Genomic DNA, 16991 nt, shown 5'->3' with positions numbered 1-16991 from the left:
CTATAAAACTCTTAGAGGAAAACATAGGCAGAACACACTGAGACATAAATGACAGCAAGATCCTTTTTGACCCACCTCCTAAAGAAATGGAAATAAAAACAAAAATAAATAAATGGGACCTAATGAAACTTAAAAGCTTTTGCACAGCAAAGGAAACCATAAACAAGACCAAAAGACAACCCTCAGAATGGGAGAAAATAGTTGCCAATGAAGCAACTGACAAAGGATTAATCTCCAAAATTTACAAGCAGATCATGCAGCTCAATATCAAAAAAAAAAAAACAAAAAACCCAATCCAAAAATGAGCAGAAGACTTAAATAGACATTTCTTCAAAGCAGATATACAGATTGCCAAGAAACACATGAAAGGATGGTCAACATCTCTAATCATTAGAGAAATGCAAATCAAATCTACAATGAGTTATCATCTCACACCAGTCAGAATGGCCAACATCAAAGTATTTACAAACAATAAATGCTGGAGAGGATGTGAAGAAAAGTGAGCCCTCTTTTACTGTTGGTGGGAATGTAACGTGATACAGTCATTATGGAGAACAGTATGGAGGTTCCTTAAAATGTAAAAATAGATCTACCATATCACCCAGGAATCCCACTACTGGGTATATACTCTGAGAAACCATAATTCGAAAAGTATCATGTACCACAATGTTCATTGCAGCTCTATTTACAATAGGCAGGACATGGAAGCAACCTAAGTGCCCATTGACAGATGAATGGATAAAGAAGATATGGCACATATATACAATGGAATTTTACTCAGCCATAAAAAGAAAGGAAATTGAGTTATTTGTAGTGAGGTGGATGGACCTAGAGACTGTCATACAGTGTGAAGTAAGTCAGAAAGAGAAAAACAAATAGCGTATACTAACACATATATATGGAATCTAAAAAAAAAAAAAAGGTTCTTAAGAACCTAGGAGCAGGACAGGAATAAAGATGCAGATGTAGAAAATGGACTTGAGGACACAGGTAGGGGGAAGGGTAAGCTGGGACGAATTGAGAGAGTAGCATATACTTATATATACTACCAAATGTAAAATAGATAGCTAGTGGGAAGCAGCCTCATAGCAGAGGGAGATAAGCTCGGTGCTTTGAGACCACCATGAGGCGTGGGATAAGGAGGGTGGGAGGGAGACGCAAGAGGGAGGAGATATGGGGATATATGTATATGTATAGCTGATTCACTTTGTTATAAAGCAAAAATTAACACACCATTGTAAAGAAATTTACTCCAATAAAGATGTTAAAAAACAAAACAAAACAAAAAATCTCAATGAGTAGAATTTTATTAAGTCCAAACTTATACATTCTGTGCAAACCTGGGTAAAATCTGTGGAATAACAAATGCCAGTAAAACAGATGGCAATGACCCCATGTGTGGATTTGTCCAAGAGGCGCTTTTCAACATTCAGCAGTAGTTTCTTTGACCAGCCACGTTAAAGGCCAGTGCTTGGCAGTGCTATCCAATTGGCAAATTCATTCTTTGTTGTCTCTATTCCTGGTTTTCTACCCTTTTTCAGACTTTCAGCTGTCTCTCCATTTACTGACATTCAGCAGTACTGGTTATGCTACTGTCCTCAAATCTTCTCATGTGAGAATATCTCACATAGCACAACATGTCATTTTCCAAAGGATATTTTTAATTCATAGGTAAATGACTCAAGAGCCTCTTACTGAACACAGGACATAAATGTATACTTGGTTTGAGTTTGGGGCTATTTTAATGGAACACTGGGTATCTGTATATCTCCTAATCTGATATTTTATACTCAGTAGGCAATTCAATGTTTTAACCTTGTCCAGAATTAATGCTTTTCCTCCTCACATTCCTTTCAAATCACCATCCAAGGCAGAGCTACAGTCACTTCTCTTTCACTCAAGAATGCTTTCTCCAGTGGCCCTTAACTTGGACATTCCTTGCTTGGGGTAGAAATGGAAGGGAAAGAGAGCTAGTATTTGTAAGATAGTTGAGCCAAATAAACCCCAAACAGACAATTCCATGTTTTATAGAGCCATGCCCAAATTTGTAAGCCAAGATGAAGAAGAAAACTTATCAATATTATTGATACTGCCAAATAGTAAAGCTAGTGGAGCTAAGAATTAAGAGCTTGGAAATAAACTCTTGTATATATGGTCAAATGATTTTGAAAATGGGTACCAAGACCATTTAATGGAGAAAGGACATCCTTATGAACAAATGATGCTGAGAAAATTATATATCTACAAGTAAAATAATGAATTTGTACCCTTAATTTTCATCGTATACAAGAATTAACTCAAAATGGATCAAAGACCTAAATGTAAGAGCTAAAACTATAAAACTCTTAGAAGAAAACATATGGGCAAACAAGCAACAAAAGCCTGTCAATAAGTGGGACGGCCTCAAACTAAAAAGCTTCTGGACAGCAAAAGAAATAAAATTTAAAAATGAAAAAGCAACCTACAGAATGGGAGAAAATACTTGCAAACCATTTGTTGGATAAGGGGTTAATACAAAAATATATACAGAACTTATATAATAAACAATCTGATTTAAAAAATGGGCAAGGGAACTGAATAGATATTTTCCAAATAATACATCCAAATGACCAACAGGTACACGAAGAGATGCTCACCATCACTGATCATCAAGGCAACTCAAATGAAAACCATGATGAGATATCACCTTACAATTGTTAGAATGGTTGTCATCAAAAAGACAAGAGATAACAAGTGTTGGTGAGTATGTGGAGAAAAAGAAACCCTTGTGCACTGTTGGTGGGAATATAAATTGGTGCAGCCACTATGGAAAACAGTATGGATGTTCCTCAAAAAATTAAACCTAGGACTACTGTACCATCCAGCAATTCCACTTTTCGGTATATATTCAAAGGAAATGAAAACGGGACACTGAAAAGATATCTGCACTCCCATGTGTATTGCAGCATTATTCAAAATAGCCAAGGTATGGAAATGACTTGTGTCCAATAATGGATGAATGGTTAAGGAAGATGTGAAATATATATATATATATATATATATATATATATATATATATATATATATATATATATATTCAGCCATGAGAAAGAAGGAAATCCTGCTATTTGGAATAACATGGATGGGCCTTGAGGGCATTATATTACATGAGATAAGCCACACAGAGAAAGACGAATACTGTATGACTTCATTTACATATGAAATCTAAAATAGCCAAACTGGAAACAGAGTAGAATGGTGGTTACCAGGGGCTGTAGGGTGGCAGAATTGGAGAGATTTTGGTCAAATGGTACAAACTTCCAGTTAGAAGATGAATAAGTTCTGAAGCTCTAATGCACAGCACTATGATTACAGTCATTAATACCATATTATATACTTCAAAGTTGCTAGGAAACCAGATCTTAAATGTTCCCGCCTTAAAAAATTATAATCATATGATGTGATAGAGGTGTTAGCTAATTGTATGATGGTAATCATATTGCAATATATAAATGTATCAAATCATCACCTTGTACACCTTAAACTTCCACAATGTTGTATGTCAATTACACCTCCAGTTTAAAAAAAAGAAAGAAAGAATTATATATGGGAAAAGCTTCCTGACATTGGATTTGGCAATGATTTCCTATACATGACACCAAAGGCACAGGAAAAAAAAAATAGATACATTAAATTTCAACCAAATTAAAAACTGTGCATTAAAGGACATTATCAACAGAGTGAAAGGGTAACCTATGGAATGGCAGAAAATATTTACAAACCATATAACTGATAAGGGATTAATATCCAGAATATAAAAAGAACTCCTACAACCCAACAACGACAAAAACCACCCAATAAAAAAATGGGCCAAAAACTTGAATAGACATTTCTCCAAAGAAGATATACAGATGGCTAATAAGCACATGCAACAGTGTTCAACATCACTAATTGTAAGGGAAATGCAAATCAAAACCACAATAAGATATGACTTCACACCCATTAGAATGGCTACTACATTTTTAAAAAAGAAAAAAGAAAAGCAGAAAATAACAAGTGTTGACAAGCATATGGAGAAATTGGCACTCTTGTGATGGAGAGAAAGAGTGAGAGGGATATTGATTTCCTAAGTTTCTTTTACTCACAATTAACAAGAGGCAAAGGCACTTGGTCTAGAGTTTTACACAAAGGAAGTAGTCATGTTCACATAAAAAGGGAAATTCTGATCCTACCAGGCCCAGTGAATTATGGGGATTAGAAAGGAGAAGTTGAGAAAATAGGCAGGCAGATGTATACCTATCTGTTTCACTTCTTCTTTGGGATTCTGGAAGTTTCTGAAAGGAGAAGTCCTCAGAGGTTACTCCTTCACCAGAGTCTCCTGAGAGCTTCCCTGTGTTGTGAAAGATAAAAGAAGTTGCTGTTTCCTGTGGAGAGTTGTAGAATATAGCTGAGAGCTCTGGATGGGGAGCTTATCCATGAAAATTGCGGCAGGGATAAAGTAGCCCTGGATCACATGGCCACATGATACTATTCTTGAGCCCTTATTGTGCCAGACATTACCCTTAGCACTTACACATTCATATCCACTCAGGCATTACAACATTCCTCTGAGTTAGTACCATTATTAATATTTCAAAGCCCCTGATCTTATACAACTGAGTCTTAAACATCATGTCTACACAAAAGATTCAAAATACATCAGCAGGAGAACAACGTATTTTGGAAAGTATGACGTTGGCACATTACAGAGGTCATGGATATAAAGCTTTACTGCATTCATCTTATATTTCAGGTCACTAATGTAGTTCAGTAACTTTGATTTCATTTCCCACTTCACTGGATAATTGCAGGAGCCTTGGCTCTTATATCCCAGTTTCAAGTGGTAATCATATCCTTCAAGTAGGCTTAAATCCTTCAGTTGGCTGATGGTTATTATCTTCTTTCAGACTAATTTCCTGCTGAGGGAATGTCCATTATTTTTGCAGACTCATCTATGTATTGTCAGGTGCCAGTGCACTCAATCTTTTGTAATGCTGTAATTGTGTCTCTTCTATCTTTGTCAGAAAGCACACTAGCAAATGGGCCTACTTCTTAGTGTAAACAAAAAAAGGGTTTCAGGAGCACAAATCCCTTTCTTCAACTGTCAGAGTATTGTAGACATTCCTTAAATAACATTCCCCACAACAGATTTTGCTTAATATCAATTACTTGAATACCTGGAGGCTGGCCAGAGATATTACTCATCCCCATGTTCATGATCAAAGATTGAAACCATGAAGTGTAAAATCTCTCCCTATGTCAAAGAAGACTCTGCTTCCTCACACCCAGATGGTTCTGAATAGTTACTCTTTGATTGTGCACTCATATTTGTTCTCTCACTGATTGCTTGTTACAAAGATATTACCTTTGTTCCTCAATTTCAGTGCTATAATTGGGTTCCAGTCCATTCTTTGCCCTTGTTTTCAGAAAAGAAATAAAGTTTACTCAATTGGACATCTCTCAGACTAAGATGCAAAATCACTCCAGACAACAAATCATGTCCCTTTTCCAAATCCGACCTGAACATATACACCTTCTTGATCTTTATTTCTTCTGTAAACTAAATCAATTTAAACATGTTGATGCTTTTATATTACTTCTGTCTTGACTTAGCTTGTGTGAAATTATTGTCCTTAATTAAATTATTACTTGTTAGTTAATCCCAATTCCTTGAAACTAGATTTGTATTTTTCCCAGTGCCATTGTGGAAACAAACAAATTGCTTTTATCTCATTCTTTAATGCTCCTAGACATCTTTATCTGCACCTCTGTTTTAGCACTAACCGCAGTCTGCTTTTGCATTATTTTCATCTATAACTGTCTAGCTAAGTGAATGTCCATATCTCTGTGATTTGCTAGAGGGTAGGGGCCACATTCTAGTCATTTCTCAGTATATAGCACAGTGTTGTGAATACAGAAAGTATTTTATAAAGTGGTAGTGATTTACATTGAGTGATGCGATTTGGCTGACACTGAGACATAGCAGTACCTGTTTCTTGAAATAGCTATTATTTTGCTCTCCTTCATCATTGCCTTCTGTTAACATATTTGGTCAAATACCAGTGCTTGCTCTATCTCATGTTTGCTTTGTTGGCAAGGCTCAGCACAAGAGGCTAAGCTCTTTATTGGTCAGAGTGGAGGAAGTTTGTGGTCTACTGTGAGATAATCCTGTGTGTTTTATTATGACTGTGGTTAATAATCCTTGTAATAACTAATCCTTTTTAGCCCTTTACAGTCCTGCTCATTGAATGCCAATTATGTGCTAGGAACTTTATACATTATAACAGTAATCTTCATAGCAGATATAAGGAAGCTATTATTATGCCAATAACAATAAAAACAACAATATATATTGAGATACCAGGCATTGTAATAAGTGCTTTACTTGTTTTATTTATTTTTTTTTTTACTGACCTTTCAGAACAACACTATGAAGTTAGTATTACCATTATATCCACTTTATAGATAAGTAAACTGAAGCTCAGATGGGTTAAATAACTTGCCCAATATCACATAGCTGGTAAAAATAGACCAGAACAAATGGAAAATAATAATTGACAAAGCACAATAGAATTAAAGATTAATAAGTTGAATGGAGAACTAGACAAATTGAAAGGATTTATCAGAGAATAGAAAAATGAAGAAAATAGATTAAAATCTAAACTAATCATTTTGAAAGTTTTAAATTTTAGGAAAAAAGAAAACATTCTAAATGGATCCAGCACCCCTGCTCCCAAACAGATTACCTTAAAGGAAAAAAAGTCAGGCAGGCCTCAGAGTTAGTCATTAAATGCCAGAAGACAATGAAACCATCTAATACTTATCAGTGCTTATTATGTACTAGGCACTGTATTACATACTTAATATTGCCTGTCTCATTTAATCTTCACAACACTCTTGTGAAATTGGTATTATTTTTTATGTTCATTTGAGGCTGAAGAAGCTTGAGGCACAACGTTAAGTAATTTTCCAAGTTCTCATAGCCAGTAAGTTGCAGAATCAGAACTTATACCTATCTGTTTGAATCCAAAAACCTATCCTCCTACCACTTCAATGCTCTACCTAACATGCTTTTACATCTCTGTTCTAAAGAGCTTAAAGTTCTGTCTTATACTAGTTCTTGCTTGTTTTAACCCAACACATGGAATATGTCCTCATATCAGAATTTGTATGATTGCTTTAACATGTATTCTTCTACCATATTCCACACCCCACAACCAAAATGACCTTAGGTTTAGACTTTAAACCTATTCTTGATGTTTCTATTTCATAAGTGGAATGGTCTGAATGTTTGTGTTCCCCCAAAGTTCATATGTTGAAAATCTAATGCCTAAGGTGATGGTATTAGGAGGTGGGACATTTGAGAGGTGATTGGGTCATGAGGGTGGAGACCTCACAAACAGAATTGGTGCCATTATAAGAGAGGCTCCAAAGACAACTCTCTCCCCCTTCTACCATGTGAGGACTCAGAAGTCGACAATTCTGGGAGAAGATCTTCACCAGAACACAACCATGCTGTTGCCATGATCTTGAACTTCCCAGTCTCTAGACTTGTGAGAAATAAATTTCTGTTGTTTATAAGGTACTCAGTCTGTGATATTTTGTTATAGTAGCCTGAATGGACTAAGAAAATAAGACAGTGTTTCTAATATCTGCCCCTGACAGTGATTTGAAATTCATCATTTATTATAGCTCATTTATGTCTTCTGTTTTTCTCACATCAACCTTTACTCCCTCCACACTGTTCTTCAGCACATGGCTCATGAGGCTCTACTTTCTGCTTAAAGCACTCTCTGTAACATCGGGTTTATGGACAGGTATATCTGGTGACCAAAGAGTGTCTGAATGTTAAATTCAGCTAGGTCACTCTGTGTATTAGTTTATTAAATGAATGTTTTTTTCCCCAAATATTTAAGTCATATGAAAAGTCTCTCTTTTTGACATAAAAGCAATATTTAAAAAACAGGACTCTGAGAATGGAACTATATGTTCTTCTAACACATTTTTCCTCAGGCTCTTAGGAAACAGAGTGGGCTTATAAAGAAAACACAGCTGTGAACAGAAATGATTTGTATCTATACATGCTATCTATATTTGCGTACATGTCAATTTATAAAACAAATACTTCAAATTCATGTCTACAAAATTTAGTAACTGCCTACTCCAGTCAAACTATATCTATGCCCTTTGAGATGTGCCAACAAGTTACTTCCTAAATAGACCTTAGTTGCTCCTTACAAAGCAGCACAGTTCTAGAAGAAGATAGAATAAGCTCTGAAAGAAGTCAGACTTAGTTGGAAATGTGAGTTTCATTCTTAACACCAAAGTGACCTCGGGCAAAAAGACATTAAAGCCTATGAGTTTCAGCTTCCAATCAAACAAGACCAGGGGATCTTACTATTTAACTCACAGTGTGATTGTGAAGATTAAATGAGATGGTATATACTAAAACATCCAAGAAAGTTCCTGGTATATGCTAAGCACACATACAATGTTACTTACACAGTCTGCCTTCTTACTTGGTATTTTGAACCTGTAGGACAACAACGGTGGCAGGCTGGTATCATGAAACAACTAGTGAGAACTTCAGAAAGTGGTTGATTCAGTACCCAAAATAATATATAAATAATATACATAACAAGATGATTTAGCATACACATAATACTTTTATACAACTCAAAATGCCTTTTCTTAGATTGCCTTTTCTACATTTTATAAAAATTCTGAGGCAAATTGATTAATTATGAGGAAATTTAGGCATAGATAGGTTAAGTGACTCACCGAAATCATGGGGGCTAATCAGCTAAAACTGAGTTGGTTGTTGCAATTCAAAGAGAGAGCTTTGAATATTCCAAAACTAATTCAAGGTTTTGAACTTCGGAGGTTTAAGGACCCTAATGCCAGTTGTGCACCAAGCATGTATAACCTGGCTGAATCCCAGGTCATTCCATGCCAGATGGATCATGTTAAAATGCAATCCAGAAGTAGGAATGAGGGTATTATGGTTGACTCTCCTAGGTAAGGCTTATAAATAACAATGAGACTTCCCATAGTGAAGACCTAACTTAGCTTCTTAGTTTCTTATACTAAAACAGTTAGGGGTAGGGGAACAAGATCATCTGAAAATAGCATTGTACGTTTTCCTGGTTTTGCTATTATATCACAGCTATGTGAATTGTTACCATTGAAGAAAACTAGGTGAATGATGCATGGGATGTCCCTGTACATTTTTTGGAAACTTCATGTAAATAATTATTATCTCAAGACAAAAAGTTAAAAAGATAGCATCACACACCACAATCCTATGCTATTTGGTACCTAATTCATTTTTCTTTATTTAAAAGCAGTTGTATTAGGTTTTATTCAACTGAGATTGGAATTTAATATTTAAAGAGATTAACGTGACAAAAAAAAGCAGAAATAAACAAATGGGACCTGATCAAACTTATAAACTTTTGCACAGCAAAGGAAACCATAAACAAAATGAAAAGACAACCTACGGACTGGGAGAAAATATTTGCAAATGATATGACCAACAAGGGATTAATTTCCAAACAGGTCATACAACTCAATAACAAAAATCCAAACAATCCAATCAAAAATGGTTAGAAGACCTAAACAGACATTTCTCCAAAGAAGGTATACAGATGGCCAACAGGCACATGAAAAGATGCTCAGCATCACTAATTATTAGAGAAATGTAAATCAAAACTACAATGAGGCACCACCTCTCACCAGTCACAATGGCTATCATGAAAAAGTCTACAAATAACAAATGCTGTTGAGCGTGTGGAGAAAAGGGAACCCTCCTACACTGTTGGTAGGAATGTAAATTGGTGCACCCACTGTGGAGAACAGTATGGAAGTTCCTTAAAAAGCTAAAAATAGAGTTACCATATGATCCAGCAATCCCACTCCTGGGGATAAATCTGGAGAAAACTCAAAAAGATACATGCACCCCAATGTTCATTGCAGCACTATTTACAATATAATAGCCAAGACATGGAAACAACCTAAGTGTCCATCAACAGATGAATGGATAAAGATGTGGTGTGTATAAATATATATACATATATACAATGGAATATTACTCAGCCATTAAAAAAAGAATGAAATAATGCCATTTGCAGCAACATGGATGGACTTAGAGATCATCATACTAAGTGAAGTAAGTCAGACAAAGACAAATATTATATAACGTCACTAATATGTGGAATCTGAAAAAATAGTACAAACAAACTTATTTACAAAACAGAAACAGACTCACAGACATAGAAAATAAAACTTATGGTTACCAAAGAGGAAGGAGGTGGGGAGGAATAAATTGGGAGTATGGGATTAACAGATACACACTACCATATATAAAATAGATAAACAACAAGGATTTACTGTGTAGCACAGGGAAGTTTATTCAATATCTTGTAATAAACTATAATGGAAAATAATCAAAAAATAATAAAGATATATACATACATATATATATATATACAGCTGAATCACTTTGCTGTACACCTGAAACTAACACAACATTGTAAATCAACTATACTCCAATTTAAAAAAATAGATATCTAAGGAGGACAGTGTTGCCCAAGCTATAACAGTGCTGGACATTGAATAGGCTGGATCCTTGTGAGAACTCAAATATAAAGGTGGGGTGCTCTGTTTACCTGTGCTTGACCCTGCTGTTTTCTTCTCCTTCTTTCATTTATCTCTGTTTCTTTATGATCCTCTGCATCTAAACTGCTTCCTTCAGAAGATGTCCTTATCATTATCTCCTCTATAACCCATCTCCTGATTGTCATTCTCCATTTAGGAGGGATAGTCCAAAGTGTCTTCATAGGCTCTAGGTATCCAAGACTCCATACTGTGGTTTTCCACCCTGATTATCCTGATCTGGACATTAATCTGATGTTGAGGTCCTTTCTCTCCATTCTTCACCCATCAAAATTTAACCATCCTGTGTCTCATCCAAACGAAAACAAAATATGGCATGTCACACTAAAAGAATCTCATTGACTAATATATTACATTCTAAATTAGTTTTTTGCACTAATAGTTATTGAGGACTTATCTTGCATATGGCATATTCCAGGCAATGTGGTTATAGCAATGAACAAAATAGATAAGTTCCATGCTTTCAAGGATCATACATGTTAATAGGGGAGGCAGAAGATAAACAAACATGCAATATAATATCAAGTAGTAAAATCCTTATGAAGAAAAATAAAACAGGATAAAGGAATAAAAAATAATTGCCACTTAGAGGAGGAGCTCAGGGAGGTATCTCTCTGAGTTGATATTTGAGCAGAGAACTAAATGGTATGGGAAGGAAGTCATGTGAGGGAAGAGAGTTCCAGGTAGAAGGAACAAACTGATTGAATATCAGTAAATGATTGCATTAGATCCTTGGCATCCTCTAAAGACCATAACAAGACCGTTGTAAACTTCAGTTTTTATGAATATCCCTTGTAACCTTAAAACCCTACAGGCCCCACAAGATGGTAGTTTGTAAAGATCATAGTAGGAGCAACATTTAATTTCTTTTGAAAGCTTTCCTCCTCCTTGCACCTGCTGGATCTAATCCCTACTGTTCTTCAAACAGCTAGACTCTTCAATAAAACATGTTTTTTCTCCCCAAAGGGCCTGAGGGATTTTAAATTGACTGGTCAAAGCTATTTTTTTATGCTCCATTGTATAAAGACACATTGTCTTGACTGCCAGTGACAGTCACTTTTAATCCATAAAGATTATGAAGAGTGACAGAGTGAGTCTTGCCACATCTGATCTCCTTTCATACTAATTGCTTAAGCTCTTAGTACTTGAGCTCAAAAGTTTATCTTCTGCTAAAAAAAGTAAACCTATGCACACGTTACCCTTCTTTTCAACTTCTTTTCCCTGAACTTCTTTTCCAATGTTTCTTTTCTTCCTCCTCTCCATTGATCCTGATGCCAGGACCACCACCTCTATTTTGTGTGAAACACACCATTCTTTCTGTTGCTAAAATATCTCATTTGGTCATTCTGTGTCAAAACACCTCCTGTTGATTATGAATTCTCCATGGCTCTGCCCCTGGTTACTTGCAATTATGGCTGAACAGAATCCTGGGCAATTACTCCAGATTCAATTATCACATAGCACATGCACATAGCACACTTGGTTCAGTCAGGTGTAATACCCAAAGCATTTGCATTGAAGATTTAGGGTTCTATAAGGGAACTGTAGTTGTAGTAATTAATTTGAATGATCTCTTTAAGTTGCCATAAAATTTTATTTTTTAAAGAACTGACAACTACAAAAATACATATGGATTTTAAATTCTGAAGTCGATCTAATCTTTAGAAGTAAAGAACCAAGGATTTATAATGCTTTTATTATACATTGCTATTTAATCAAATAGCAGTTTATAAAGACAGATTCTTCCTAAATGAGTTCAAACAGTAATTTCAGAATGAGTATTACACATTTTATTCCATCTGTTATTCCTGACCCAGTGGAAGTGTGGTTCTCTCATAGAATATAATTGTGTATGTAGGTGAGAAATTAAAAGTTAAATTAAGCTGCATTGTTTTGAACTCAATTTAAATTAATTCATGTCTTTAATTTTGTATAGGGCAAATTCCTACTCTTTCCAATAGTTGTAAAATCTGAATACACCTGAGATGTTAAAACTAACATTATTATGAGTCAGTCTTCATGTTGGTTTAACATAATTTTATTTTGTTAGAGTGTAGGGACTGAGGTCCTCAAAGTATTTGTGATATTAAGCAATTCAGTTACACTTAACATTTCAATTTTTAGAGCACACTCTTAACATGACTGATGAAATGACTTTCACGTAATGGCGGTAATAAAAACAAAGGATTTCTATGCTCTGTATAGATCCCAAAGAATACTCTAATTCTACTTCAACTTTGTTGATGCCTGGTTCCTAAAATTATCTCTACTTTGATACAAGTTCCATTTTGCTCCTGCCTCTGAGTTTCTATAGCAGTTTTTCATCTCTAGTAAAGTTCTTAAGATATCTCATCATATTTATATATTGTAGGTTCTTCTTATCCACTAAACATGAGATCAGGCTCTGTGTTCTATTCAGCTGTATATCTCCGTACCCATTTCAGTGCTTGGTACCAAGTAGGAACTCAGCACATGTTGACAGAATGAATAAATGAACAAATGGATACATAAAGACAGAATATATGTCACTGCAACTTTTCCTGTCATTGTAAATCACTTTCAAGGGGTAATATTTCTGGCAATTAGAATACTGAGTACCATGGAAAACCTGAGGAATTCTTAGTCTCTGCACAGGAAAGACATCTAGATAAACAAATCATAAAATCTATACTAATTTTCTGTCAAAAATTATTTAAACTGACTTTGAGCACATGCCTACTGATATGATTAGAATTGCTATTTCATGCTAATTTTTTATTGACCCACATAATTATGAACACCAACAAAAAAGCAGAATATGATATCAAGTTGTAATGTGATACCTCTGAAAATGTGATAGTTTGTAATACATTCTTTCTTTTGAGGTTCTGAAACTAGAAATTTCATTCCTCTGAGAGACTGTTGATTTATACAAAATAGCTAACTCATTTTGGTAACTTGTATTGATAAAATCATAATTGGAAAAGTGCCATGGTGCCTTCTGTTTAGAGAATTCACCTGAAATTAGAAATTATATTTAAACTACCAACAGGAGAAATACTGGCTGTCTAACTATTTAGAACAGTGCAAATACCCTGTTTCTTACCAAAGCAAAGAAAAAACTACCTCAAAGTGGTATAGCAGAGTTGACAAAATCCTTTAAGATGAGTATGTATATCACTGTTCCAGTCTGGTGCTTTAAGACAACATTCAAACTATTTACATTATTCACACTGTGCAATGCTCAAACATCATTTAACTATTGTGAATAAATTGTAATGACTCAATTAACTTGGAAATCAAGTTACCCATAATAACCATGTCATATTTAAGAAAAATATCAGAGAGTTAAAATTGACCAATAATTTGGTTTAGGAATTCTGGATTAGCACAAATATGATTCATGAGTTTTGAATTAGAACTTTTGAACTAGAACTACTTCTTGCTTTGTTAATACTGGTAATATACAGTAGATAGATGAAAGAGGTCTAGACCAGAATTTTGATAATAGAATGAGTTACAGTAAGCTTACTTTTAAATGTAAATATTCCTTAAAAAGTTGAAAAACAGAATTACTCCATAAAAATATTGTCTACTCCATAAAAATATTGTCTCATAAACAACAGACAGTCCATGCCTTTCCCCAGCAATCCTCTAAGAAGGATGCAGGTGTAAGTTAAGATTTTCCCTAGGTATGATGCCAGGTAAGAAAGAAACCACATCTGTTTGTTTTACCTCCTTTTTTCCCCAATGGAGTAGATTGGCATTTCCAACCTGTTTTATTGGAATACACATCCTGTAAATGTTAATAAAAACGTGTGTGTGTGTGTGTGTGTGTGTGAGAGAGAGAGAGAGAGAGAGAGAGAGAGAGAGATGAAGGAAGGAAAATATCTGTTGTCAAGTAAGTTTGGGTTTCTCTGGGTTACAGAAAGTTAAACAAGCTCCTCCCCATCCAATAAATCTAAAACCTTTCAATACTTTAAGATATATTAATTATACTGAGAATATTCATGATTTCAAAGATCTAATGTCTCAGTGGATATTAAAATTTCAAGAAACACATTTTAAGTAATGCTAGAGTAGACAGTCAGCTTCTTTGAAGGTAAGAAGGATTTCTAATACACTCCTGCATCTTTATTTCCTAGCACAATGCATGAATTCATTCTGGTTCATATATTCTTAAGTATATAACATAACTTTTAAGTTCAGAGGGACAAATCTGTACCTTTCTGTGTACCCAATGACTACAAGCAGAATTGAAAGGGAGAAATAGGCACTCTCACAAAAGCAGCCCAACAAGAAAATTTTAAACATAGGCCCATAAAAGAACACTGGCATATTCAAACAGAATAGTAAGAAATTCGGAATGTTTTTCTTCAAAACACCTATTCGCATTGCTATTTTGTAAACAAGCTTGATCTTTCAGCTAAATGGCTAAAATTCATTTTGATATCATGAGTGCTAATGTTTACTGTTGTTGATGTTAAAATGGGAGATCCTGTTATTTTTTGAAACGGACACATCAGATTTTTAAAATGGATGCAAACTAAGAAGCATGTTACTGACAACCTAGGCACCTTTCTGAGCTAAATATCATCAAGGGAGCAGAATGTGTCACTCAAAACTACATTAAGAAAACAAAATGGAGCAACTGTAAAATGAGCTTTAGTTAATTGTAACATGTCACAAGTCATGTTTGCAAAATAGAAGGAGGTGTGAACATGGAGCTCAAGTAAAGGAGTGTCAAAGAAAAGTATACACTCGTATGTCAGCAACAGAGTTCTTAAGCAAAGCTGGAGACCAAACCCCTGGAATTATCAGAGCCACAATAAAGTACAGATACTCTATATAGTATTTAAAAACATAAACCTTGGAGTGAGGCAAATCCTTTAGATAGGTTCTGACACACATAGACTGTATGACATTGGAACATTTCATTAACTTTATAAGCCTCAGTTTCCCCAATTTATAAATGAGGTTAAAAGTACTAACTGCATAGAATTATGTGAGAAATAAATATAAAAATATATGTAAATGCTTTGTGCAGGGCCTGGTTTACAGTATGCTTGACTTAAATGGTAATAGCATCATTACTTTTACTATGACGATAACTACTAGACTGCCTAGCTTTCTCCCAACTTTTAACTACAACACAAGCCATCACTCCACTTTGTTTACATGGCAACCTAAGTTGCATTATTTCTTGATTAGTTTCTGTGACTCTAAACATCCTTACCATTCTGGTCAAGCTAAAGATATCTCTGGGTATAAGTTGTCTTCTCACCTCCAAGTTGTTTTTCTACAGTGCTTTATTCCTGGAATACCCTTGGCCCCAGCCCACTAAATGAACTTCCTGGGGTGAGAGATTTGATGTCTCTGCTTCGTGTCCTTAAAAATCCTGTTAAGTTTTGTTTAAATGGGCTTTTAAGTATGCTGTTTCATTTTCATGTCATTTATTTATTATTTATATGTCACTCTCTTCCAGAAAAGGTTAGAAGTGGCTAAGTAATTTTCCAGTAAGCTTGATTTTAGAAATCTAATCTCTGTATTAAAAGTAATTTATTATCTCAACAACAAAAGGAGTTTCCTGGGTGGTGGTGGGGGAGTGATGTTTATAGGGAGGCAATTCAAAGTAAATGAGGAACCATACAGTTTCTGCTTTTAAAGTACAAAGATATAAAGGTTGAGCTTGGCAAATGTAAGGCCAGAAACTATCAAACTCTTAGAGGAAAACATAGGTGGAATCATATTAGAGACCAGGGCAGGACTTCAGGCAACAGCTTTCAAGAACCTCAGTTTTCACAATGAGGAAACTAAAGCCCCCAAAGTTAAGTGATCACACTTAACTAGTTAGTGACATTATCGTTCTGCTTTAAATAGTAATGGTTAAGCAAAAATAAATTGATTACATTCTCTCAGTTACCCATGATTATAGAAAGGCTAGCTACCTCCTTCTTGTAATGTTATCTGTCATCTGTTATGAGCATACCTTATTTGAGGCAAAGTACCTAGAAAGAAAATATTTCTTGAGTACTAGACTCATACACCTAAAGTTATGGATAATTCTAAGGCTCCAATACCACCACTATAAAGAGGGGTGGTGGCACAAAAAATCAATAACCAATGTCATACTCTCATCTTTTCACAGTTCTTAGGACTCTACTTCTTCAGGAAGAACTCATATGTTAATCAAATTGTCAGAAAGAGCTTTTGGCTCCCTCCTTTATTTTTAGAATTTGTTCCTAGTATGAATTAATTCTTGCCCCATTCTTAGAATTTATTTACTCCCGACCAGCAGATGAAATATATGCTTATATTGT

The sequence above is a fragment of the Phocoena phocoena genome, chromosome X (genome assembly GCF_963924675.1).
Source record: "Phocoena phocoena chromosome X, mPhoPho1.1, whole genome shotgun sequence".
Classification (NCBI taxonomy): domain Eukaryota; kingdom Metazoa; phylum Chordata; class Mammalia; order Artiodactyla; family Phocoenidae; genus Phocoena; species Phocoena phocoena.
This window is presented reverse-complemented; position numbering follows the sequence as displayed.